Raw genomic sequence first — 21,992 nt, 5'->3', positions numbered from 1 at the left:
CAGCGTTTCTGAGTGAGAATAGCATATTTCTAGTGGCAATGTAACTTTTCATGCAAAAGTGACCAATTCTGCCTAAAATGCTCCCAGGAGCATGCATATGTTGAAACTAGCTGTTTTAAAGCATATCTAGCTCAGAACAGCGTTTCTGAGTGAGAATAGCATATTTCTAGTGGCAATGTAACTTTTCATGCAAAAGTGACCAATTCTGCCTAAAATGCTCCCAGGAGCATGCATATGATGAAACTAGCTGTTTTAAAGCATATCTAGCACAGAACAGCGTTTCTGAGTGAGAATAGCATATTTCTAGTGGCAATGTAACTTTTCATGCAAAAGTGACCAATTCTGCCTAAAATGCTCCCAGGAGCATGCATATGATGAAACTAGCTGTTTTAAAGCATACCTAGCACAGAACAGCGTTTCTGAGTGAGAATAGCATATTTCTAGTGGCAATGTAACTTTTCATGCAAAAGTGACCAATTCTGCCTAAAATGCTCCCAGGAGCATGCATATGATGAAACTAGCTGTTTTAAAGCATACCTAGCTCAGAACAGCGTTTCTGAGTGAGAATAGCATATTTCTAGTGGCAATGTAACTTTTCATGCAAAAGTGACCAATTCTGCCTAAAATGCTCCCAGGAGCATGCATATGATGAAACTAGCTGTTTTAAAGCATACCTAGCACAGAACAGCGTTTCTGAGAGAGAATAGCATATTTCTAGTGGCAATGTAACTTTTCATGCAAAAGTGACCAATTCTGCCTAAAATGCTCCCAGGAGCATGCATATGATGAAACTAGCTGTTTTAAAGCATATCTAGCTCAGAACAGCGTTTCTGAGTGAGAATAGCATATTTCTAGTGGCAATGTAACTTTTCATGCAAAAGTGACCAATTCTGCCTAAAATGCTCCCAGTAGCATGCAAATGATGAAACTAGCTGTTTTAAAGCATATCTAGCTCAGAACAGCGTTTCTGAGTGAGAATAGCATATTTCTAGTGGCAATGTAACTTTTCATGCAAAAGTGACCAATTCTGCCTAAAATGCTCCCAGGAGCATGCATATGATGAAACTAGCTGTTTTAAAGCATATCTAGCTCAGAACAGCGTTTCTGAGTGAGAATAGCATATTTCTCGTGGCAATGTAACTTTTCATGCAAAAGTGACCAATTCTGCCTAAAATGCTCCCAGGAGCATGCATATGATGAAACTAGCTGTTTTAAAGCATATCTAGCTCAGAACAGCGTTTCTGAGTGAGAATAGCATATTTCTAGTGGCAATGTAACTTTTCATGCAAAAGTGACCAATTCTGCCTAAAATGCTCCCAGGAGCATGCAAATGATGAAATTAGCTGTTTTAAAGCATATCTAGCTCAGAACAGCGTTTCTGAGTGAGAATAGCATATTTCTAGTGGCAATGTAACTTTTCATGCAAAAGTGACCAATTCTGCCTAAAATGCTCCCAGGAGCATGCATATGATGAAACTAGCTGTTTTAAAGCATATCTAGCTCAGAACAGCGTTTCTGAGTGAGAATAGCATATTTCTAGTGGCAATGTAACTTTTCATGCAAAAGTGACCAATTCTGCCTAAAATGCTCCCAGGACAAGCATATGATGAAACTAGCTGTTTTAAAGCATATCTAGCACAGAACAGCGTTTCTGAGAGAGAATAGCATATTTCTAGTGGCAATGTAACTTTTCATGCAAAAGTGACCAATTCTGCCTAAAATGCTCCCAGGAGCATGCATATGATGAAACTAGCTGTTTTAAAGCATATCTAGCTCAGAACAGCGTTTCTGAGTGAGAATAGCATATTTCTAGTGGCAATGTAGCTAGTGTACTTCTATATAGTTTAAAATCTCGACAACTTTCTGTGTCTTCTTCAGGCATTACCTGTGTAAAATAAATGTTTTCTTCTCTGAGCTCAATTTAATTTTTTAATCTTCTTTCTAAACACCATGTATGTAAGTGAAAAAGAAATAAATGGGTCTGTTAAGATAGTAACACAAAAAAGTGTGCACTAAAACAAAAAAATTAAACTTATAAGAGTGTAAGGGAAGATGAAAGAGTGCTTAAATTCAAAATATGCACTTTTAAGTGCTTGATATATTCAAAAATAAACAAATTGGCCTCGGGCCTTCGAGGTGGCCTCTTCCTGGGCAGAGAAAAATTATGGGGGCAAAGTGAACGCAGACACTGTAGAACAAGCAGAAGCTCTTATCACAGCTGAATTGTTTGAGGAGGAAACAGTGCCACATCCACAAAGCCCAGGAAATCAGGGACCAGCGGGCCCTCACACATATGCGCAAGTGGCAGCCTCCAGACCCCCAACTGCTACAGTAGCTCCCCCTACTAAAAAATTAAATTGAGCTCAGAGAAGAAAACATTTATTTTACACAAGTCATGCCTGAAGAAGACACAGAAAGCTGTCAAGATTTTAAACTATATACAAGTACACAAGCCTTTTATTGCGACCTTTCGACAAACTTCTGTGTCTTCTTCAGGCATGACTTGTACATTTTTGTGTATCACATTTAAACCAACTATATACAAATTCCATTTAAATTTTTCAGAGCCTTTTCTTTGAATATATCAAGCACTTAAAAGTGCATTTTTTTAATTTAAGCACTCTTTCTTCTTCCCTTACACTCTTATAAGTTTATTTTTTTGTTTTAGTGTACACTTTTTTTGTGTTACTATCTTCACAGACCCATTTATTTCTTTTTCACTTTCACACACTTATTTGTGTTTTTAGCACCCCTTTGTTTTATTTTACAACACATATTAATCCACATGACCATCACAATAATCCACAAGTAATCCACATGACTCCAGTCCATAAAAGAATCCATCATTAACTTTAAACTATTTGTTTTTGCCTAAATTATGAGATTTTAAACTGTGATAAGAGCTTCTGCTTGTTCTACAGTGTCTGCGTTCACTTTGCCCCCATAATTTTTCTCTGCCCAGGAAGAGGCCACCTCGAAGGCCCGAGGCCAATTTGTTTATTTTTGAATTTAAAAATATAAAAAAAATTAAAAATTCAAAAATAAACAAATTGGCCTCGGGCCTTCGAGGTGGCCTCTTCCTGGGCAGAGAAAAATTATGGGGGAAAAGTGAACGCAGACACTGTAGAACAAGCAGAAGCTCTTATCACAGCTGAATTGTTTGAGGAGGAAACAGTGCCACATCCACAAAGCCCAGGAAATCAGGGACCAGCGGGCCCTCACACATATGCGCAAGTGGCAGCCTCCAGACCCCCAAATGCTACAGTAGCTCCACCTACTAAAAAATTAAATTGAGCTCAGAGAAGAAAACATTTATTTTATTTTTAATTTTTTTTATATTTTTAAATTCAATAATAAACAAATTGGCCTCGGGCCTTCGAGGTGGCCTCTTCCTGGGCAGAGAAAAATTATGGGGGCAAAGTGAACGCAGACACTGTAGAACAAGCAGAAGCTCTTATCACAGTTTAAAATCTCATATTTTAGGCAAAAACAAATAGTTCAAAGTTAATGATGGATTCTTTTATTACAAACACACAGCTTTTTGCTTCACATGACGTTAATTGATGGACTGGAGTCATGTGGATTACTTGTGGATTATTGTGATGGTCATGTGGATTAATATGTGTTGTAAAATAAAACAAAGGGGTGCTAAAAACACAAATAAGTGTGTGAAAGTAAAAAAAAAATGGGTCTGTGAAGATAGTAACACAAAAAAGTGTACACTAAAACAAAAAAATTAAACTTATTAGAGTGTGTAAGTGTACAGTGTCTGCGTTCACTTTGCCCCCATAATTTTTCTCTGCCCAGGAAGTGGCCACCTCGAAGGCCCGAGGCCAATTTGTTTATTTTTGAATTTTTAATATTTTTTTTTTATTTTTTTTTAGTGTACACTTTTTTGTGTTACTATCTTCACAGACCCATTTATTTATTTTTTTACTTTCACACACTTATTTGTGTTTTTAGCACCCCTTTGTTTTATTTTACTAAACATATTAATCCACATGACCATCACATGACAGAATAACATAGGTTATATAGACAATTGGACGAGCTTTTGGGGCAGACCTGACCTGTTTAAAAGAGATGGTCTTCATCCCTCCTGGGGTGGCGCCACTCTTCTGTCTAGAAATATGGCAAATAGTCTTAGTGTTTATACTTGACTAACTGGGGCCCAGGTCAGGAAGCAGACAGACTGGCTAAACCGACCGTCTGCTAGCTGCCTCCCGTCACAGAGGTCAGTTAATTCTCAGCACATAGAGACTCTTTCACCTAGATATCACACTATAGAGACTGTGTCTGTTCCACGAACTAGAAAATACAAAAAACGTCCAAACCAAGTTAAGGTTAACAATTTAATTGAGGTTTAACAAATAAAAAACAAATGCAATATGGATAAACAAATGATAAAGATTGGCTTATTGAATATCAGATCCATTTCTACGAAAACACTTTTTGTAAATAATATGATAACTGATCATAATATAGATGTGCTCTGCTTGACAGAAACCTGGCTAAAACCTGATGATTACATTATTTTAAATGAGTCCACCCCCCAAGATTATTGTTATAAACACGAGCCGCGTCTAAAAGGCAAAGGGGGAGGAGTTGCTTCAATTTATAATAACGTTTTCAGGATTTCTCAGAGGGCAGGCTTCAAGTATAACTCGTTTGAAGTAATGGTGCTTCATATAACATTATCCAGAGAAACCAATGTTAATGATAAATCCCCTGTTATGTTTGTACTGGCTACTGTATACAGGCCACCAGGGCACCATACAGACTTTATTAAAGAGTTTGGTGATTTTACATCCGAGTTAGTTCTGGCTGCAGATAAAGTCTTAATAGTTGGTGATTTTAATATCCATGTCGATAATGAAAAAGATGTATTGGGATCAGCATTTATAGACATTCTGAACTCTATTGGTGTTAGACAACACGTTTCAGGACCTACTCATTGTCGAAATCATACTCTAGATTTAATACTGTCACATGGAATTGATGTTGATAGTGTTGAAATTATTCAGCCAAGTGATGATATCTCAGATCATTATTTAGTTCTGTGTAAACTTCATATAGCCAAAATTGTAAATTCTACTTCTTGTTACAAGTATCGAAGAACCATCACTTCTACCACAAAAGACTGCTTTTTAAGTTATCTTCCTGATGTATCCGAATTCCTTAGCATATCCAAAACCTCAGAACAACTTGATGATGTAACAGAAACTATGGACTCTCTCTTTTCTAGCACTTTAAATACAGTTGCTCCTTTACGCTTAAGAAAGGTTAAGGAAAACAGTTTGACACCATGGTATAATGAGCATACTCGCACCCTAAAGAGAGCAGCCCGAAAAATGGAGCGCAGCTGGAGGAAAACAAAACTAGAGGTATTTCGTATTGCTTGGCGGGAAAGTAGCATATCCTACAGAAAAGCATTAAAAACTGCTAGATCTGATTACTTTTCTTCTCTTTTAGAAGAAAACAAACATAACCCCAGGTATTTATTCAATACAGTGGCTAAATTAACGAAAAATAAAGCCTCAACAAGTGTTGACATTTCCCAACACCACAGCAGTAATGACTTTATGAACTACTTTACTTCTAAAATCGATACTATTAGAGATAAAATTGCAACCATTCAGCCGTCAGCTACAGTTTCGCATCAGACAGTGCACTATAGACCCCCTGAGGAACAGTTCCACTCATTCTCTACTATAGGAGAGGAAGAATTGTATAAACTTGTTAAATCATCTAAACTTACAACATGTATGTTAGACCCTATACCATCTAAGCTCTTAAAAGAGGTGCTTCCAGAAGTCATAGGTCCTCTTCTGACTATTATTAATTCCTCATTGTCATTAGGATATGTCCCCAAAACCTTCAAACTGGCTGTTATTAAGCCTCTCATAAAAAAGCCACAACTTGACCCCAGAGAACTAGTTAATTATAGACCAATCTCGAATCTCCCTTTTCTGTCCAAGATACTAGAAAAGGTGGTATCCTCACAATTATATTCCTTCTTAGAGAAAAATGGTATATGTGAGGATTTCCAGTCAGGATTTAGACCGTATCATAGTACTGAAACTGCTCTCCTTAGAGTTACAAATGATCTGCTCTTATCATCTGATCGTGGGTGTATCTCTCTATTAGTTTTATTGGATCTTAGTGCTGCGTTTGACACAATTGACCACAACATTCTTTTGCATAGACTTGAACACTTTGTTGGCATCAGTGGAAGTGCATTAGCATGGTTTAAATCGTACTTATATGACCGCCATCAGTTCGTAGCAGTGAATGAAGATGTATCATATCGATCACAAGTGCAGTATGGAGTACCTCAAGGCTCAGTTCTAGGGCCGCTACTCTTCACGCTTTATATGTTACCCTTGGGAGATATCATCAGGAAACATGGTGTTAGCTTTCACTGTTATGCTGATGATACGCAGCTCTATATTTCCTCGCAGCCCCGTGAAACACACCAATTTGAAAAACTAATGGAATGCATAGTCGATATAAAAAATTGGATGACGAGTAATTTCTTACTGCTAAATTCAGAAAAAACAGAGGTGTTAATCATAGGGCCTAAAAACTCTACTTGTAATAACCTACAACACTGTCTAAGACTTGATGGTTGCTCTGTCAATTCTTTGTCATCAGTTAGGAACCTAGGTGTGCTACTTGATCGCAATCTTTCCTTAGAAAGCCACGTTTCTAGCATTTGTAAAACTGCATTTTTCCATCTCAAAAATATATCTAAATTACGGCCTATGCTCTCAATGTCAAATGCAGAAATGTTAATCCATGCATTTATGACTTCAAGGTTAGACTATTGTAATGCTTTATTGGGTGGTTGTTCTGCACGCTTGGTAAACAAACTACAGCTAGTCCAAAATGCAGCAGCAAGAGTTCTTACTAGAACCAGGAAGTATGACCATATTAGCCCGGTCCTGTCCACACTGCACTGGCTCCCTATCAAACATCGTATAGATTTTAAAATATTGCTTATTACTTATAAAGCCCTGAATGGTTTAGCACCTCAGTATTTGAATGAGCTCCTTTTACATTATACTCCTCTACGTCCGCTACGTTCTCAAAACTCAGGCAATTTGATAATACCAAGAATATCAAAATCAACTGCGGGCGGCAGATCCTTTTCCTATTTGGCGCCTAAACTCTGGAATAACCTACCTAACATTGTTCGGGAGGCAGACACACTCTTGCAGTTTAAATCTAGATTAAAGACCCATCTCTTTAACCTGGCATACACATAACATACTTATATGCTTTTAATATCCAAATCCGTTAAAGGATTTTTAGGCTGCATTAATTAGGTAAACTGGAACCGGAACACTTCACATAACACCGTACTTTCTACATCATTAGAAGAATGGCATCTACGCTAATATTTGTCTGTTTCTCTCTTGTTCCGAGGTCACCGTGGCCACCAGATCCAGTCTGTGTCCAGATCAGAGGGTCACTGCAGTCACCCGGATCCAGTACGTATCCAGACCAGATGGTGGATCAGCACCTAGAAAGGACCTCTACTGCCCTGAAAGACAGCGGAGACCAGGACAACTAGAGCCCCAGATACAGATCCCCTGTAAAGACCTTGTCTCAGAGGAGCACCAGGACAAGACCACAGGAAACAGATGATTCTTCTGCACAATCTGACTTTGCTGCAGCCTGGAATTGAACTACTGGTTTCGTCTGGTCAGAGGAGAACTGACCCCCAACTGAGCCTGGTTTCTCCCAAGGTTTTTTTCTCCATTCTGTCACCGATGGAGTTTCGGTTCCTTGCCGCTGTCGCCTCTGGCTTGCTTAGTTGGGGTCACTTCATCTACAGCGATATCATTGACTTGATTGCAAATTAAAACAGACACTATTTCAACTGAACAGAGATGACATAACTGAATTCAATGATGAACTGCCTTTAACTATCATTTTGCATTATTGAGACACTGTTTTCCAAATGAATGTTGTTCAGTGCTTTGGCGCAATGTATTTTGTTTAAAGCACTATATAAATAAAGGTGATTGATTGATTGATTGACCATCACAATAATCCACAAGTAATCCACATGACTCCAGTCCATCAATTAACGTCACGTGAATCAAAAATCAGTGTGTCTGTAATAAAAGAATCCATCATTAACTTTGAACTATTTGTTTTTGCCTAAAATATAAAAAAAAAATTCAAAAATAAACAAATTGGCCTCGGGCCTCCGAGGTGGCCTCTTCCTGGGCAGAGAAAAATTATGGGGGCAAAGTGAACGCAGACACCCGCTGGTCCCTGATTTCCTGGGCTTTGTGGATGTGGCACTGTTTCCTCCTCAAACAATTCAGCTGTGATAAGAGCTTCTGCTTGTTCTACAGTGTCTGCTTTCACTTTGCCCCCATAATTTTTCTCTGCCCAGGAAGAGGCCACCTCGAAGGCCCGAGGCCAATTTGTTTATTTTTTAATTTTTAAATTTTTCAGAGCCTTTTCTTTGAATATATCAAGCACTTAAATGTGCATTTTTTGAATTTAAGCACTCTTTCATCTTCCCTTACACACTCTAATAAGTTTAATTTTTTTGTTTTAGTGTACACTTTTTTGTGTTACTATCTTTTTGAAAAATTCAAAAATAAACAAATTGGCCTCGGCCTTCGAGGTGGCCTCTTCCTGGGCAGAGAAAAATTATGGGGGCAAAGTGAACGCAGTGAACCCTCCCCGGGCATGGCAGCATAAATAAACAGAGGGGAGGAGCCTAGGCCCTAAATGCCTAGGAGCCTAAATGGTGTTTAGAAATAAAATTTAAAAATTAAATTGACAATTTGTAAATTTTTCAGAGCCTTTTCTTTGAATATATCAAGCACTTAAAAGTGCATTTTTTTTAATTTAAGCACTCTTTCATCTTCCCTTACACTCTTATAAGTTTAATTTTTTTGATTTAGTGTACACTTTTTTGTCCATTTCTGCATCTAAACGCCTAACAACCTAAAACATGCTCTATTATAGTCCTACTATTGTTAGCAATTTCTTTATTGTCCAATTTGTGTACACTAAAACAAAAAAATTAAACTTAGAGCCTAGGCTCCTCCCCTCTGTTTATTTTTGAATTTTTAAATTTTTTCTGATGTCTTTTAAGAGATTTAAGACCTAAACAATGTGTTCTCTTTCATTTTTTTACTGTATTGACTTGTTCGATGTCACGACCTAGTGGTTAAAGAGTTTGACTCCTAACCGTAAGGTTGTCGGTTCGATTCATCGTGGAAATCCCGCACCGAACCCTCCCCGGGCACCGCAGCATAAATAAACAGAGGGGAGGAGCCTAGGCCCTAAATGCCTGGGAGCCTAAATGGTGTTTAGAAATAAAATTAGAGATTTCTACTTACCTAACTCAGCCCGTGCCTCTCTCTCTGGGCCTCGCTGGTCTCCCTTTACGGAAAACCAAGGCTTGTGTACTTCTATATAGTTTAAAATCTCGACAACTTTCTGTGTCTTCTTCAGGCATGACTTGTGTAAATTAAATGTTTTCTTCTCTGAGCTCAATTTAATTTTTTAATTTTCTTTCTAAACACCATGTATGTAAGTGAAAAAGAAATAAATGGGTCTGTTAAGATAGTAACACAAAAAAGTGTGCACTAAAACAAAAAAAATAAACTTATAAGAGTGTAAGGGAAGATGAAAGAGTGCTTAAATTCAAAAAATGCACTTTTAAGTGCTTGATATATTCAAAAATAAACAAATTGGCCTCGGGCCTTCGAGGTGGCCTCTTCCTGGGCAGAGAAAAATTATGGGGGCAAAGTGAACGCAGACACTGTAGAACAAGCAGAAGCTCTTATCACAGCTGAATTGTCTGAGGAGGAAACAGTGCCACATCCAAAAAGCCCAGGAAATCAGGGACCAGCGGGCCCTCACACATATGCGCAAGTGGCAGCCTCCAGACCCCCAACTGCTACAGTAGCTCCCCCTACTAAAAAATTTAATTGAGCTCAGAGAAGAAAACATTTATTTTATTTTTATTTTTTTTTATATTTTTAAATTCAAAAATAAACAAATTGGCCTCGGGCCTTCGAAGTGGCCTCTTCCTGGGCAGAGAAAAATTATGGGGGCAAAGTGAACGCAGACACTGTAGAACAAGCAGAAGCTCTTATCACAGTTTAAAATCTCATATTTTAGGCAAAAACAAATAGTTCAAAGTTAATGATGGATTATTTTATTACAAACACACAGCTTTTTGCTTCACATGACGTTAATTGATGGACTGGAGTCATGTGGATTACTTGTGGATTATTGTGATGCTCATGTGGATTAATATGTGTTGTAAAATAAAACAAAGGGGTGCTAAAAACACAAATAAGTGTGTGAAAGTGAAAAAGAAATAAATGGGTCTGTGAAGATAGTAACACAAAAAAGTGTACACTAAACAAAAAAATTAAACTTATTAGAGTGTGTAAGTGTACAGTGTGTGCGTTCACTTTGCCCCCATAATTTTTCTCTGCCCAGGAAGAGGCCACCTCGAAGGCCCGAGGCCAATTTGTTTATTTTTGAATTTTGAATTTTTTTGTTTTAGTGTACACTTTTTTGTGTTACTATCTTCACAGACCCATTTATTTCTTTTTCACTTTCACACACTTATTTGTGTTTTTAGCACCCCTTTGTTTTATTTTACAACACATATTAATCCACATGACCATCACAATAATCCACAAGTAATCCACATGACTCCAGTCCATAAAAGAATCCATCATTAATTTAAACTATTTGTTTTTGCCTAAATTATGAGATTTTAAACTGTGATAAGAGCTTCTGCTTGTTCTACAGTGTCTGCGTTCACTTTGCCCCCATAATTTTTCTCTGCCCAGGAAGAGGCCACCTCGAAGGCCCGAGGCCAATTTGTTTATTTTTGAATTTAAAAATATAAAAAAAAATTAAAAATTCAAAAATAAACAAATTGACCTCGGGCCTTCGAGGTGGCCTCTTCCTGGGCAGAGAAAAATTATGGGGGCAAAGTGAACGCAGACACTGTAGAACAAGCAGAAGCTCCCCGGGCACCGCAGCATAAATAAACAGAGGGGAGGAGCCTAGGCCCTAAATGCCTAGGAGCCTAAATGGTGTTTAGAAATAAAATTAGAGATTTCTACTTACCTAACTCAGCATGTGCCTCTCTCTCTGGGCCTCGCTGGTCTCCCTTTACGGAAAACCATACTGGATGTCTCCATCTGAAAAAAATAAAAAAAGATACATATGGGTTAAGAGTCATGTAAATAGACTCTTAAACTTATAAGAGTGTAAGGGAAGATGAAAGAGTGCTTAAATTCAAAAAATGCACTTTTAAGTGCTTGAAGAAGACACAGAAAGCTGTCGAGATTTTAAACTATATACAAGTACCCAAGCCTTTTATCGTGACGTTTTGACAACCTTCTGTGTCTTCTTCAGTCATGACTTGTGTAAAATACATATTTTCTTCACTGAGCTCAATTTAATTTTTTTAATTTTCTTTCTAAACACCATGTATGTAAGTGAAAAAGAAATAAATGGGTCTGTGAAGATAGTAACACAAAAAAGTGTACACTAAAACAAAAAAAAATTAACTTCTAAGAGTGTAAGAAAAGATGAAAGAGTGCTTAAATTCAAAAAATGCACTTTTAAGTGCTTGATATATTCAAAGAAAAGGCTCTGAAAAATTTAAAAATTCAAAAATAAACAGAGGGGAGGAGCCTAGGCCCTGCTTGTATATAGGAGCCTAAATGGTGTTTAGAAATAAAATTTTTGGGTCTGTGAAGATAGTATCACAAAAAAAGTGTACACTAAAACAAAAAAAACACATCCAAAAGACAGACACAATAAACAATAAACTTATTGCAAGTCTTCTCTTTTTTAGAGTTTAGATGTCATTTTCATGTTAAACTGTAATCATAATGTGGCAAAATTGTAAAAACTGATACATCTGTATGATCAAAATGGAAAACATCAAATCAATGAGATTTAAAATGTTATAATAGTTAATTTATTAATGTTTTGCCATGAATTCATAAAAACTGTACTAGATGAATGAGCCCATTAGTGGTCTTCCGCTGCCATCTAGTGGTTATAAATTGCATTTACTCAAACAACACTGTGTTTTTAAACATAACTGTTAAAGTGTTGTTGTTATTTTTTTTTGCCCTATCTCTCTTAAATTTTGCATGCTTGTTTAGAATGAAATTATGCATTACTTTACACAGTTTTGATAATTTGTGGGATTTCTATTTGTATTAATAGGCCTTTGTGCCTCTGGGGTGGTCTCGGCCAACCAGAATGTATGGATGACATTTAAACACATCCAAAAGACAGACACACACACACACACTGAAAATAAATGATTAAACTAGTTTTTAAGAGTTTAGATGTCATTCAGGTTTCACTGTAATCACAATGTGGCAAAATTGTAAAAAAATGATGTGTATGTATGAACAAAATGGAAAACATTGATTCAATGAGATGTAAAATGTTATAACACTTCTGCAAACAGAGGCTCAGAAACCCCAGGCTGTGATAAGAGCTTCTGCTTGTTCTACAGTGTCTGCGTTCACTTTGCCCCCATAATTTTTCTCTGCCCGGGAAGAGGCCACCTCGAAGGCCCGAGGCCAATTTGTTTATTTTTGAATTTAAAAATATAAAAAAAATTAAAAATTCAAAAATAAACAAATTGGCCTCGGGCCTTCGAGGTGGCCTCTTCCTGGGCAGAGAAAAATTATGGGGGCAAAGTGAACGCAGACACTGTAGAACAAGCAGAAGCTCCCCGGGCACCGCAGCATAAATAAACAGAGGGGAGGAGCCTAGGCCCTAAATGCCTAGGAGCCTAAATGGTGTTTAGAAATAAAATTAGAGATTTCTACTTACCTAACTCAGCATGTGCCTCTCTCTCTGGGCCTCGCTGGTCTCCCTTTACGGAAAACCATACTGGATGTCTCCATCTGAAAAAAATAAAAAAAGATACATATGGGTTAAGAGTCATGTAAATAGACTCTTAAACTTATAAGAGTGTAAGGGAAGATGAAAGAGTGCTTAAATTCAAAAAATGCACTTTTAAGTGCTTGAAGAAGACACAGAAAGCTGTCGAGATTTTAAACTATATACAAGTACCCAAGCCTTTTATCGTGACGTTTTGACAACCTTCTGTGTCTTCTTCAGTCATGACTTGTGTAAAATACATATTTTCTTCACTGAGCTCAATTTAATTTTTTTAATTTTCTTTCTAAACACTATGTATGTAAGTGAAAAAGAAATAAATGGGTCTGTGAAGATGGTAACACAAAAAAGTGTACACTAAAACAAAAAAAAATTAACTTCTAAGAGTGTAAGAAAAGATGAAAGAGTGCTTAAATTCAAAAAATGCACTTTTAAGTGCTTGATATATTCAAAGAAAAGGCTCTGAAAAATGTAAAAATTCAAAAATAAACAGAGGGGAGGAGCCTAGGCCCTGCTTGTATATAGGAGCCTAAATGGTGTTTAGAAATAAAATTTTTGGGTCTGTGAAGATAGTATCACAAAAAAAGTGTACACTAAAACAAAAAAAAACACATCCAAAAGACAGACACAATAAACAATAAACTTATTGCAAGTCTTCTCTTTTTTAGAGTTTAGATGTCATTTTCAGGTTAAACTGTAATCATAATGTGGCAAAATTGTAAAAACTGATACATCTGTATGATCAAAATGGAAAACATCAAATCAATGAGATTTAAAATGTTATAACAGTTAATTTATTAATGTTTTGCCATGAATTCATAAAAACTGTACTAGATGAATGAGCCCATTAGTGGTCTTCCGCTGCCATCTAGTGGTTATAAATTGCATTTACTCAAACAACACTGTGTTTTTAAACATAACTGTTAAAGTGTTGTTGTTATTTTTTTTTGCCCTATCTCTCTTAAATTTTGCATGCTTGTTTAGAATGAAATTATGCATTACTTTACACAGTTTTGATAATTTGTGGGATTTCTATTTGTATTAATAGGCCTTTGTGCCTCTGGGGTGGTCTCGGCCAACCAGGATGTATGGATGACATTTAAACACATCCAAAAGACAGACACACACACACACTGAAAATAAATGATTAAACTAGTTTTTAAGAGTTTAGATGTCATTCAGGTTTCACTGTAATCACAATGTGGCAAAATGTAAAAAAATGATGTGTATGTATGAACAAAATGGAAAACATTGATTCAATGAGATGTAAAATGTTATAAAACTTCTGCAAACAGAGGCTCAGAAACCCCAGGCTGGCGAAAAGAGGTCAACAAACCATCAGCTGACTTTCACTCATATTTATTAAGAATTATTATTTGTGTTTAAATGTTCTCTATATTAGACACATACATAGAGGTCCAAACATCCCCCACATTGCTGACAAGGGGACACACTGAGGGCAAGATAGTAACACAAAAAATCTCTGAAAATTTTAAAAATTACAAAATAAACAGAGGGAAGGAGCTTTTAATTCTAAAAAATTAAATTGAGCTCAGAGAAGAAAACATTTATTTTACACAAGTCATGCCTGAAGAAGACACAGAAAGCTGTCGAAACGTCGCGATAAAAGGCTTGTGTACTTGTATATAGTTTAAAATCTCATATTTTAGGCAAAAACAAATAGTTTAAAGTTAATGATGGATTCTTTTATTACAAACACACAGCTTTTTGCTTCACATGACGTTAATTGATGGACTGGAGTCATGTGGATTACTTGTGGATTATTGTGATGGTCATGTGGATTAATATGTGTTGTAAAATAAAACAAAGGGGTGCTAAAAACACAAATAAGTGTGTGAAAGTGAAAAATAAATAAATGGGTCTGTGAAGATAGTAACACAAAAAAAGTGTACACTAAAACAAAAAAATTTAACTTATAAGAGTGTAAGGGAAGATGAAAGAGTGCTTAAATTCAAAAAATGCACTTTTAAGTGCTTGATATATTCAAAGAAAAGGCTCTGAAAAATGTAAAAATTCAAAAATAAACAAATTGGCCTCGGCCTTCGAGGTGGCCTCTTCCTGGCCAGAGAAAAATTATGGGGGCAAAGTGAACGCAGTGAACCCTCCCCGGGCATGGCAGCATAAATAAACAGAGGGGAGGAGCCTAGGCCCTAAATGCCTAGGAGCCTAAATGGTGTTTAGAAATAAAATTTAAAAATTAAATTGACAATTTGTAAATTTTTCAGAGCCTTTTCTTTGAATATATCAAGCACTTAAAAGTGCATTTTTTTTTAATTTAAGCACTCTTTCATCTTCCCTTACACTCTTATAAGTTTAATTTTTTTGTTTTAGTGTACACTTTTTTGTCCATTTCTGCATCTAAACGCCTAACAACCTAAAACATGCTCTATTATAGTCCTACTATTGTTAGCAATTTCTTTATCGTCCAATTTGTGTACACTAAAACAAAAAAAATAAACTTAGAGCCTAGGCTCCTCCCCTCTGTTTATTTTTGAATTTTTAATTTTTTTTCTGATGGCTTTAAGAGATTTAAGACCTAAACAATGTGTTCTCTTTCATTTTTTTACTGTATTGACTTGTTCGATGTCGCGACCTAGTGGTTAGAGAGTTTGACTCCTAACCGTAAGGTTGTCGGTTCGATTCAGCGTGGAAATCCCGCACCGAACCCTCCCCGGGCACCGCATCATAAATAAACAGAGGGGAGGAGCCTAGGCCCTGCTTGTATATAGGAGCCTAAATGGTGTTTAGAAATAAAATTTTTGGGTCTGTGAAGATAGTATCACAAAAAAAGTGTACACTAAAACAAAAAAAGTAAACTTATAAGAGTGTAAGGGAAGATGAAAGAGTGCTAAAATTAAAAAAATGCACTTTAAGGATGCTTGATATATTCAAAGAAAAGGCTCTGAAAATTTTAAAAATTACAAAATAAACAGAAGGGAGGAGCTTTTAATTCTAAAAAATTAAATTGAGCTCAGAGAAGAAAACATTTATTTTACACAAGTCATGCCTGAAGAAGACACAGAAAGCTGTCGAAACGTCGCGATAAAAGGCTTGTGTACTTGTATATAGTTTAAAATCTCATATTTTAGGCAAAAACAAATAGTTTAAAGTTAATGATGGATTCTTTTATTACAAACACACAGCTTTTTGCTTCACATGACGTTAATTGATGGACTGGAGTCATGTGGATTACTTGTGGATTATTGTGATGGCCATGTGGATTAATATGTGTTGTAAAATAAAACAAAGGGGTGCTAAAAACACAAATAAGTGTGTGAAAGTAAAAAAAAAAATGGGTCTGTGAAGATAGTAACACAAAAAAGTGTACACTAAAACAAAAAAATTAAACTTATTAGAGTGTGTAAGTGTACAGTGTCTGCGTTCACTTTGCCCCCATAATTTTTCTCTGCCCAGGAAGAGGCCACCTCGAAGGCCCGAGGCCAATTTGTTTATTTTTGAATTTTTAATATTTTTAATTTTTTTGTTTTAGTGTACACTTTTTTGTGTTACTATCTTCACAGACCCATTTATTTTTTTTTACTTTCACACACTTATTTGTGTTTTTAGCACCCCTTTGTTTTATTTTACTAAACATATTAATCCACATGACCATCACAATAATCCACAAGTAATCCACATGACTCCAGTCCATCAATTAACGTCACGTGAAGCAAAAATCTGTGTGTTTGTAATAAAAGAATCCATCATTAACTTTGAACTATTTGTTTTTGCCTAAAATATAAAAAAAATTCAAAATTCAAAAATAAACAAATTGGCCTCGGGCCTTCGAGGTGGCCTCTTCCTGGGCAGAGAAAAATTATGGGGGCAAAGTGAACGCAGACACCCGCTGGTCCCTGATTTCCTGGGCTTTGTGGATGTGCCAATGTTTCCTCCTCAAACAATTCAGCTGTGATAAGAGCTTCTGCTTGTTCTACAGTGTCTGCGTTCACTTTGCCCCCATAATTTTTTTCTGCCCAGGAAGAGGCCACCTCGAAGGCCCGAGGCCAATTTGTTTATTTTTGAATTTTTAAATTTTTCAGAGCCTTTTCTTTGAATATATCAAGCACTTAAATGTGCATTTTTTGAATTTAAGCACTCTTTCATCTTCCCTTACACACTCTAATAAGTTTAATTTTTTTGTTTTAGTGTACACTTTTTTGTGTTACTATCTCCACAGACCCATTTTTTTTTTTTTACTTTCACACACTTATTTGTGTTTTTAGGACCCCTTTGTTTTATTTTACAACACATATTAATCCACATGACCATCACAATAATCCACAAGTAATCCACATGACTCCAGTCCATCAATTAACGTCATTTAAATTCTAAAACTTGTGTAATTAAAGGAATATTCCACAAAAGTTGCTGAAAAACGGACTCATTTGGAGAAAATTTGCATTACAGCAATGGATTTTCTGGACTGAATGGGTGCCGTCAGAATGAGAGTTCAAACAGCTTTTTGCTTCACATGACGTTAATTGATGGACTGGAGTCATGTGGATTACTTGTTGATTATTGTGATGGTCATGTGGATTAATATGTGTTGTAAAATAAAACAAAGGGGTGCTAAAAACACAAATAAGTGTGTGAAAGTGAAAAAGAAATAAATGGGTCTGTGAAGATAGTAACACAAAAAAGTGTACACTAAAACACTAAAATTAAAAAATTAAATTGAGTTCAGTGTAGAAAATATGTATTTTACACAAGTCATGCCTGAAGAAGACACAGAAGGTTGTCGAAACGTCGCGATAAAAGGCTTGTGTACTTGTATATAGTTTAAAATCTCGACAGCTTTCTGTGTCTTCTTCAGGCATGACTTGTGTAAAATAAATGTTTTCTTCTCTGAGCTCAATTAAATTTTTTAATTTTCTTTCTAAACACCATGTATGTAAGTGAAAAAGAAATAAATGGGTCTGTGAAGATAGTAACACAAAAAAGTGTGCACTAAAACAAAAAAATTCAACTTATAAGAGTGTAAGGGAAGATGAAAGAGTGCTTAAATTCAAAAAATGCACTTTTAAGTGCTTGATATATTCAAAAATAAACAAATTGGCCTCGGGCCTTCGAGGTGGTCTCTTCCTGGGCAGAGAAAAATTATGGGGGCAAAGTGAACGCAGACACCCGCTGGTCCCTGATTTCCTGGGCTTTGTGGATGTGGCACTGTTTCCTCCTCAAACAATTCAGCTGTGATAAGAGCTTCTGCTTGTTCTACAGTGTCTGCTTTCACTTTGCCCCCATAATTTTTCTCTGCCCAGGAAGAGGCCACCTCGAAGGCCCGAGGCCAATTTGTTTATTTTTGAATTTTTAAATTTTTCAGAGCCTTTTCTTTGAATATATCAAGCACTTAAATGTGCATTTTTTGAATTTAAGCACTCTTTCATCTTCCCTTACACACTCTAATAAGTTTAATTTTTTTGTTTTAGTGTACACTTTTTTGTGTTACTATCCTCACAGACCCATTTTTTTTTTTTTACTTTCACACACTTATTTGTGTTTTTAGGACCCCTTTGTTTTATTTTACAACACATATTAATCCACATGACCATCACAATAATCCACAAGTAATCCACATGACTCCAGTCCATCAATTAACGTCATGTGAAGCAAAAAGCTGTGTGTTTGTAATAAAAGAATCCATCATTAACTTTGAACTATTTGTTTTTGCCTAAAATATAAAAAAAATTAAAAATTCAAAAATAAACAAATTGGCCAATTTCCTAATTAAGAAGGAAATGTGGGGTGGTGGGGGGACAACTCCAAAAAAATACAGTTAATTTAATTGTGCTTTTTAATCTTGGAAAAGCCGCATCCTAGCAAGCCTGCCATTGTTATTAAGTTAATTTAGTGAACCCTCCCCGGGCATGGCAGCATAAATAAACAGAGGGGAGGAGCCTAGGCCCTAAATGCCTAGGAGCCTAAATGGTGTTTAGAAATAAAATTTAAAAATAAAATTTACAAATTGTCAATTTAATTTTTAAATTTTATTTCTAAACACCATTTAGGCTTTCTTTGAATATATCAAGCACTTAAAAGTGAATTTTTTTTAATTTAAGCACTCTTTCATCTTCCCTTACACTCTTATAAGTTAAATTTTTTTGTTTTAGTGTACACTTTTTTGTCCATTTCTGCATCTAAACGCCTAACAACCTAAAACATGCTCTATTATAGTCCTACTATTGTTAGCAATTTCTTTATCGTCCAATTTGTGTACACTAAAACAAAAAAAAATAAACTTAGAGCGTAGGCTCCTCCCCTCTGTTTATTTTTGAATTTTTAATTTTTTTTCTGATGGCTTTAAGAGATTTAAGACCTAAACAATGTGTTCTCTTTCATTTTTTTACTGTATTGACTTGTTCGATGTCGCGACCTAGTGGTTAGAGAGTTTGACTCCTAACCGTAAGGTTGTCGGTTCGATTCATCGTGGAAATCCCGCACCGAACCCTCCCCGGGCACCGCAGCATAAATAAACAGAGGGGAGGAGCCTAGGCCCTGCTTGTATATAGGAGCCTAAATGGTGTTTAGAAATAAAATTTTTGGGTCTGTGAAGATAGTATCACAAAAAAGTGTACACTAAAACAAAAAAAGTAAACTTATAAGAGTGTAAGGGAAGATGAAAGAGTGCTAAAATTCAAAAAATGCACTTTAAGGATGCTTGATATATTCAAAGAAAAGGCTCTGAAAATTTTAAAAATTACAAAATAAACAGAAGGGAGGAGCTTTTAATTCTAAAAAATTAAATTGAGCTCAGAGAAGAAAACATTTATTTTACACAAGTCATGCCTGAAGAAGACACAGAAAGCTGTCGAAACGTCGCGATAAAAGGCTTGTGTACTTGTATATAGTTTAAAATCTCATATTTTAGGCAAAAACAAATAGTTTAAAGTTAATGATGGATTCTTTTATTACAAACACACAGCTTTTTGCTTCACATGATGTTAATTGATGGACTGGAGTCATGTGGATTACTTGTGGATTATTGTGATGGTCATGTGGATTAATATGTGTTGTAAAATAAAACAAAGGGGTGCTAAAAACACAAATAAGTGTGTGAAAGTGAAAAAGAAATAAATGGGTCTGTGAAGATAGTAACACAAAAAAGTGTACACTAAAACAAAAAAATTAAACTTATAAGAGTGTAAGGGAAGATGAAAGAGTGCTTAAATTCAAAAAATGCACTTTTAAGTGCTTGATATATTCAAAGAAAAGGCTCTGAAAAATTTAAAAATTCAAAAATAAACAAATTGGCCTCGGCCTTCGAGGTGGCCTCTTCCTGGGCAGAGAAAAATTATGGGGGCAAAGTGAACGCAGTGAACCCTCCCCGGGCATGGCATAAACAGAGGGGGGGAGCCTAGGCCCTAAATGCCTAGGAGCCTAAATGGTGTTTAGAAATAAAATTTAAAAATTAAATTGACAATTTGTAAATTTTTCAGAGCCTTTTCTTTGAATATATCAAGCACTTAAAAGTGCATTTTTTTTTATTTAAGCACCTTTTCATCTTCCCTTACACTCTTATAAGTTTAATTTTTTTGTTTTAGTGTACACTTTTATGTCCATTTCTGCATCTAAACGCCTAACAACCTAAAACATGCTCTATTATAGTCCTACTATTGTTAGCAATTTCTTTATCGTCCAATTTGTGTACACTAAAACAAAAAAATTAAACTTAGAGCCTAGGCTCCTCCCCTCTGTTTATTTTTGAATTTTTTAATTTTTTTCTGATGGCTTTAAGAGATTTAAGACCTAAACAATGTGTTCTCTTTCATTTTTTTACTGTATTGACTTGTTTGATGTCGCGACCTAGTGGTTAGAGAGTTTGACTCCTAACCGTATGGTTGTCGGTTCGATTCATCGTGGAAATCCCGCACCGAACCCTCCCCGGGCACCGCAGCATAAATAAACAGAGGGGAGGAGCCTAGGCCCTAAATGCCTAGGAGCCTAAATGGTGTTTAGAAATAAAATTAGAGATTTCTACTTACCTAACTCAGCCCGTGCCTCTCTCTGGGCCTCGCTGGTCTCCCTTTACGGAAAACCATACTGGATGTCTCCATCTGAAAAAAATCTAAAAAGATACATATGGGTTAAGAGTCATCTAAATAGACTCTTAAACTTATAAGAGTGTAAGGGAAGATGAAAGAGTGCTTAAATTAAAAAAATGCACTTTTAAGTGCTTGAAGAAGACACAGAAAGCTGTCGAGATTTTAAACTATATACAAGTACACAAGCCTTTTATCGTGACGTTTCGACAACCTTCTGTGTCTTCTTCAGGCATGACTTGTGTAAAATACATATTTTCTTCACTGAGCTCAATTTAATTTTTTTAATTTTCTTTCTAAACACCATGTATGTAAGTGAAAAAGAAATAAATGGGTCTGTGAAATGAAAGAGTGCTTAAATTCAAAAAATGCACTTTTAAGTGCTTGATATATTCAAAGAAAAGGCTCTGAAAAATTTAAAAATTCAAAAATAAACAGAGGGGAGGAGCCTAGGCCCTGCTTGTATATAGGAGCCTAAATGGTGTTTAGAAATAAAATTTTAAAATTAAATTGAGCTCAGTGAAGAAAATATGTATTTTACACAAGTCATGCCTGAAGAAGACACAGAAGGTTGTCGAAACGTCGCGATAAAAGGCTTGTGTACTTGTATATAGTTTAAAATCTTCACAGACCCAAAAATTAAAAAAAAATTAAATTGAGCTCAGGGAAGAAAACATCTCCATCTGAAAAAAATAAAAAAAGATACAACTCAGATACACACACACACACAAAGACACACATATATATGCACAAACATTTTGTTGCAGATATAGGTATTTGAAATAAGTGATAGGTGACAATAAACTTATTGCAAGTCTTCTCTTTTTTAGAGTTTAGATGTCATTTTCAGGTTAAACTGTAATCATAATGTGGCAAAATTGTAAAAACTGATACATCTGTATGATCAAAATGGAAAACATCAAATCAATGAGATTTAAAATGTTATAACAGTTAATTTATTAATGTTTTGCCATGAATTCATAAAAACTGTACTAGATGAAT

At 35.8% G+C, this 21,992-nt stretch overlaps 1 protein-coding gene and 2 long non-coding RNA genes across 5 annotated transcripts in view; 2 read left to right on the top strand and 1 right to left on the bottom strand.

Moving 5' to 3' along the window:
• The window catches only part of LOC127962245 (uncharacterized), a 211,841-nt gene extending 203,802 nt beyond the window's left edge, over positions 1 to 8,039 (top strand). Inside the window, exon 4 of the transcript XR_008154539.1 lies at positions 7,329 to 8,039. The gene's annotated coding sequence lies outside the window, so the exon portion shown is untranslated. The remainder of the gene's footprint in view (positions 1 to 7,328) is intronic.
• Positions 8,040 to 13,404: 5,365 nt separating this feature from the next.
• LOC127962293 (uncharacterized) overlaps positions 13,405 to 21,992 on the top strand; it is an 86,694-nt gene continuing 78,106 nt past the window's right edge. Inside the window, exon 1 of the long non-coding RNA XR_008154549.1 lies at positions 13,405 to 14,115. This is a non-coding gene — a long non-coding RNA (uncharacterized LOC127962293). The remainder of the gene's footprint in view (positions 14,116 to 21,992) is intronic.
• The window catches only part of LOC127962288 (uncharacterized), a 153,310-nt gene continuing 145,752 nt past the window's right edge, over positions 14,435 to 21,992 (bottom strand). For all 3 annotated transcript variants that reach the window (XR_008154543.1, XR_008154544.1, XR_008154542.1), the window contains 2 exons: positions 20,536 to 21,005; positions 14,435 to 15,328 (listed from right to left, as the gene is read on the bottom strand). This is a non-coding gene — a long non-coding RNA (uncharacterized LOC127962288). The remainder of the gene's footprint in view (positions 15,329 to 20,535; positions 21,006 to 21,992) is intronic.

This window comes from Carassius gibelio, chromosome B7 (genome assembly GCF_023724105.1).
Source record: "Carassius gibelio isolate Cgi1373 ecotype wild population from Czech Republic chromosome B7, carGib1.2-hapl.c, whole genome shotgun sequence".
Lineage (NCBI taxonomy): Eukaryota > Metazoa > Chordata > Actinopteri > Cypriniformes > Cyprinidae > Carassius > Carassius gibelio.
The sequence above is the reverse complement of the archived record's forward strand: the minus strand, read 5'-3'. Positions and strand labels throughout refer to the sequence as shown.